This window comes from Glandiceps talaboti, chromosome 14, assembly GCF_964340395.1.
Source record: "Glandiceps talaboti chromosome 14, keGlaTala1.1, whole genome shotgun sequence".
In the NCBI taxonomy this organism is placed as follows: Eukaryota; Metazoa; Hemichordata; class Enteropneusta; family Spengelidae; genus Glandiceps; species Glandiceps talaboti.
In genome coordinates, this window is record NC_135562.1 from 18861683 (window position 1) to 18867960 (window position 6278).

Consider the following 6278-nt stretch of genomic DNA (forward strand, 5'->3'; position numbering starts at 1 on the left):
AATAATATAATGTTGGCAACAACAACAAGCGAGAAAAGTTAATGAATGCCGACATAAACGAGAACGTAACGGGAGACGTGACACTACTATGAAAGATAACTTTTTTCAACAATGGTATCTTTGTGTGGTATTTGGCTTTCTCCCAATACAGTCAATGATTAAAGGCAAAATAGTAATCACACAATTACAGTGCAAATACCCACCTTTCCTTTAACTTCATTACAATATATAGTCAGAAAAGTAGAGACATCAGTCGTAATTAGTTGACCGTGGATTGGATTTACCATGGACAACTGGAAGAAACTTACTTGGTGTTCAGTTGCTATTTCTAAGATCACAATAAATACTACTCCTTGACCCTTGTCCTATGATATATTGCTATAGCGCAGTGTTTCTATGTTAGACGCTGGAACTCCCGTTGTCCCTGTCTGTCTGTTGCATGTATGTATGATATATTGCTATAGCGCAGTGTTTCTATGTTAGACGCTGGAATTTCCGTTGGCCCTGTCTGTCTGTCTGTCTGTCTGTCTGTCTGTCTGTCTGTCTGTCTGTTGTATGTATGTATGTATGTATGTATGTATGTATGTATGTATGTATGTATGTATGTATGTACGTACGTACGTACGTATGAGTGTATTTGTGTATCATGCATGTGTGTGGGGGTGTTTCGTTTGTTAGTATGTATGCATGTGTGCATGTATGTATGTATGTATGTATGTATGTATGTATGTATGTATGTATGTATGTATGTATGTATGTATGTACGTACGCACACGTACGTACGTATGAGTGTATTTGTGTATAATGCATGTGTGTGTGTGTGTGTGGGGGGGGGGTTGTTAGTAAAAATGTGGCAATTCTGAGTATTCGTGAAGCCATATCCTTCGATCATTGAACTTGATATTGTCAAAGTATGCCTTGCAGTAGATGTCCTGGTTCGAACCATTTTTGAACCAGGATAATTAGGAACTGGCAAAGAAAAGGAGTACCTGCTATATATTCAGATATAGAGGAAAGTGACTATCAGGGCAAGAATTTCATATAAATAGAAACACTAGTTTTTATACCGTCGATGCTGATATTTGGTAACATACAGCAAATTCATATGGCCTCTATGGGGCACCAACTGATTTTTTGTGTTATTGGCCATGGGATTTAATTGTGTAAACTAGTGTGTATACTGGTGATAATTTCAGCGGAAAGAAACAAATAAATCAAATTGAATTAAAACACTGACAGAAGTTATACCAGGTATGGAAAGGCACCTGTCTGGATATGTAGTGAGCAATGATGAACTCTTGTATTTAACCCATTATGACTAGTAGAGAATGAATGGTAGTACCTGCAATAAACCACATCTGCCAAACAAGTTCTCAGTCTATTAAACCCGTCTGTAGGCTCAAAAACTTACCTTCACTTTCTTCTCCCCACATTGTGTCATTATCAACTATGCCATTGGAAATTAGAACTAAAAGAGACCCAAGTTATATTATTGATATTAGTTTCAATTTTTCACATTCCCAAATGTTGAGTTCAGTCGTGCACGCCTGCATATTTCCAAAACCCCTGTAGCAGTATCCCCGACCCTGGTGATCACTCAAACAGTATATGAAATTTGAAGATTAAATTCATAAGATATAGTCTAATTACCGAAAATCATTAATTATGCAAATTATACATTCAAACTGTAAGCTACATCTATACACTTTAAAGGACACATACTTTGTTGTGCTTAACAGATGCACTAGATTAAATTGAAATTGAATTATGCATTCTAATACCGAAAATAATTAATTATGCAAATTACTTTTAAACTAAATCAACACACTATAGGATATATGCACTTTGTCATGGTTAACTCTTACATTGCATTTAATATATGCATTTCAAATATATAGTCTACTTGCTAAAAGCCATTAATTGTATATGCAAATGACAAATTATTGTTTATTAATTAGTCATTAGATGTTTACCAAAATCTAACCAATTCTTTCCGTTACCATCTGGAAGATATGTATCCAGTTTCATTAGAATTGATGTGGGAGTTTTTGAGATATCGTGTCAACAAATAGGCAGACTCACACACACAGAGACTGACAAACAGACAGACAGACAGACAGACAGACAGACAGACAGACAGACAGACATAGAAGAATAACACAACATTCCCGTACGGGTTTTCAAAATGACAATATTTAATTCATTTCATATATAATACATTTCCTGGGCAAGTTTGCGTTATTTAAATTTTGTTTTTAATGTAGAGAATTTATATTTTGTCTTATCAATTAGGGTTACCGTAAGACTGTAATAATGTTGTACACTGAAAGACATTCATGACCACACATCGATACGATGGCTTTATGATCTAAGCTTGAGACCCTGTAAGTTATCGCAATACATGTGTAAGCACAGTTAGTAGATGTGGTGAACTTTACTCAATATCAGATGATCCGTTCTTCTATCGCTATTGCCATCAACGTCAGCACCCTCTATTGTAATGTCTACGATGTCTTGATCAACACTGTCATTGTCGTCATCACCAGTGGAGTCTTCAGTGTTTATCTTTTTAGTTTTGGCACGCTTAGTATTATAACCCACCAGTACTGGTATAGTTCCATATATTACAAATATTGCAACAATACAACTAACTGGTAAGTAGACAATAACGGGGTCGGGTTGAAATAACATGATCAAGATAAATTGTAGTACACCACAGCAGAGCAGTATAAGTAAGACTATATTAACCAGTACACACACTTTGGTAGCCATGTCAGTATGCTATCTACATGCCACTATATCCACACTTTTATTAACCAGTATCCTCCTTTTCAAGGCCTGGGTTTAAAAGAAAGAAAACATGTTAACAACCTTGCATATGAGTCATGATATAATTAGCAGCTGATTAAATTGCGTTTTATTCTGCACATTGGAAGTAATTTATAAACAAATTCAATAAACACAGGTGATTACTATGACTTATAATCAAATGTTGACAAAAAGCTTTGTATTTCATACGTGGTGATTGTTGAACACATAGCAACAATCATTTCCTATGTCAACTACTAACCCTCTTGACAATGTTTTATTTACCTTTTTTGCAATTTATTGATTTACAAACAATGACTATGTTCTCCATAATTTTTCTCAAGTACAAACACGTTTTAAGTTTGTTTCAAACATTAATCATCCAACCCACTCAGCCATATCGCCACTTTGACAAAAGTTACTGTAAGTAAACATACCTACCATTTGATGGTGTGTGGTATTTTATCGATGACGTCAATAAAATACTGTAAGGTGTGTGACCTTGGAATGTTTTCAGCTATAAAACGATATGGTTTGATCAGCTTACTAACAATTTAAAAGAGAAGAATTTACGTATAATAAAAAGACTAAATCATTAACATAAACAACAACAAATAATATAATGTTGGCAACAACAACAAGCGAGAAAAGTTAATAAATGCCGACATAAACGAGAACGTAACGGGAGACGTGACACTACTACGAAAGATAAATATTTTCAACAATGGTGTCTTTGTGTGGTATATGGCTTTCTCCCAATACAGTCAATGATTAAAGGCAAAATATTAATCACACAATTTCAGTACAAATACCTACCTTTCCTTTAACTTCATTACAACATGTAGTCAGAAAAGTAGAGACATCAGTCGTAATTAGTTGACCGTGGATTGGATCTACCATGGACAACTGGAAGAAACTTACTTGGTGTTCAGTTGCTATTTTTAAGATCATAATAAATACTACTCCTTGACCCTTGACCTATGATATATTGCTATAGAGCAGTGTTTCTATGTTAGACGCTGGAACTCCCGTTGGCCCTGTCTGTCTGTTGCACGTATGTTTGTATGTATGTATGTATGTATGTATGTATGTATGTATGTATGTATGTATGTATGTATGTATGTATGTATGTATGTATTTATTTATTTATTTATTTAGGAGAATATTTGTGTATCATGCATGTGTGGGTGGGTGTGTGGGGGGTCTTTTTTGTTAGTCAAAATGTGGCAATTCTGAGTATTCGTGAAGCCATATCCTTCGATCATTAAACTTGACATTGTCAAAGTATGCCTTGCAGTAGATGTCCTGGTTTGAAACCCTGCATTTTTGAAACAGGACATTAGGAACTGGACCATACAAAATGAGTACCTGCTATATATCCAGATATAGAGGAAAGTGACTATCAGGGCAAGAATTCATATAAATAGAAACACTAGTTTTTATACCGTCGATGCTGATATTTGGTAACATACAGCAAATGCATATGGCCTCTGTGGGCCACCAACTGTATTGTGTCATTCGCAATGGGATTTAATTTTGTAAACTAGTGTGTATACTGGTGACAATTTTCAGCGGAAAGAAGCAAATAAATCAAATTGAATTTAAACACTGACAGAAGTTATACCAGGTATGGAAAGGCAACTGTCTGGATATGTAGTGAGCAATGATCACCTGTTGTATTTAAACCATTATGACTAGTAGAGAATGAATGGTAGTACCTGAAATAAACCACATCTGCCAAACAAGTTCTCAGTCTATTAAACCGTCTGTAGGCTCAAAAACTTACCTTCACTTTCTTCTCCCCACATTGTGTTATTATCACCTATGCCATTGGAAATTAGAACTAAAAGAGACCCAAGTTATATTATTGATATTAGTTTCAATTTTTCACATTCCCAAATGTTGAGTTCAGTCGTGCACGCCTGCATATTTCCAAAACCCCTGTAGCAGTATCCCCGACCCTGGTGATCACTCAAACAGTATATGAAATTTGAAGATTAAATTCATAAGATATAGTCTAATTACCGAAAATCATTAATTATGCAAATTATACATTCAAACTGTAAGCTACATCTATACACTTTACAGGACAATACTTTGTTGTGTTTAACATATGTACTAGATTAAATTGAATGTATGTATTCTAATACCGAAAATCATTAATTATGCAAATTACTTTTAAACTAAATCAACACACTCTATAGGATATATTCACTTTTTCATGATTAACTCTTACATTAAATTTAATATACGCATTTATAACAATTAATTGTATTTGCAAATGACAAATTATTGTTTATTAATTAGTCATTAGATGTTTACCAAAATCTAACCAATTCTTTCCATTACCATCTGAAAGATATGTATCCAGTTTCATTAGAATTGATGTGGTAGTTTTTGAGATATTGTGTCGACAAATAGGCAGACTCACACACACAGAGAGATTAACAAACATACATAGACAGACATATAGACAGACAGACAGACAGACAGACAGACAGACAGACAGACAGACAGACAGACAGACAAACAGACAGACAGACAGACAGACAGACAGAGAAGCATAACACAACATTCCCGTACAGGTTTTCAAAATGACAATATTTAATTCATTTCATATATTTCCTGGGCAAGTTTGTGTTGTAAATTTTATATCTGAAATGTTTTGTTGTCAGAATTTAAATTTTGGTTTTACTGTAGAGAATTTATGTTTTGTCTTATCAATTAGGGTTACCGTAAGACTGTAATAATGTTGTACATTGAAAAACATTCATGAAAACACATCGATACGATGGCTTTATAATATAAGCTTGAGACCGTGTAAGTTATCGCAATACATGTGTAAGCACAGTTAGTAGATGTGGTGAACTTTACTCAATATCAGATGATCCGTTCTTCTATCGCTATTGCCATCAACGTCAGCACCCTCTATTGTAATGTCTACGATGTATTGATCAACACTGTCATTGTCGTCATCACCAGTGGAGTCTTCAGTGTTTATCTTTTCAATTTTGGCACGCTTAGTATTATAACCCACCAGTACTGGTATAGTTCCATATATTACACATATTGCAACAATAAAACTAACTGGTAAGTAGACAATAACGGGGTCGGGTTGAAAAAACAGGATCAAAATAAATTGTAGTAAACCACAGCAGAGCAGTATAAGTAACACTATATTAACCAGTACACACACTTTGGTAGCCATGTCAGTATGCTATCTACATGCCACTATATCCATACATTTATTAACCAGTATCCTCCTTTTCAAGGCCTGGGTTTAAAAGAAAGAAAACATGTTAACAACCTTGCATATGAGTCATGATATAATTAGCAGCTGATTAAATTATGTTTTATTCTGCACATTAGAAGTGATTTATAAACAAATTCAAGAAACACAGGTGATTACTATGACTTATAATCAAATGTTGAGAAAAAGCTTTGTATTTCATACGTGGTGATCCCTGAAC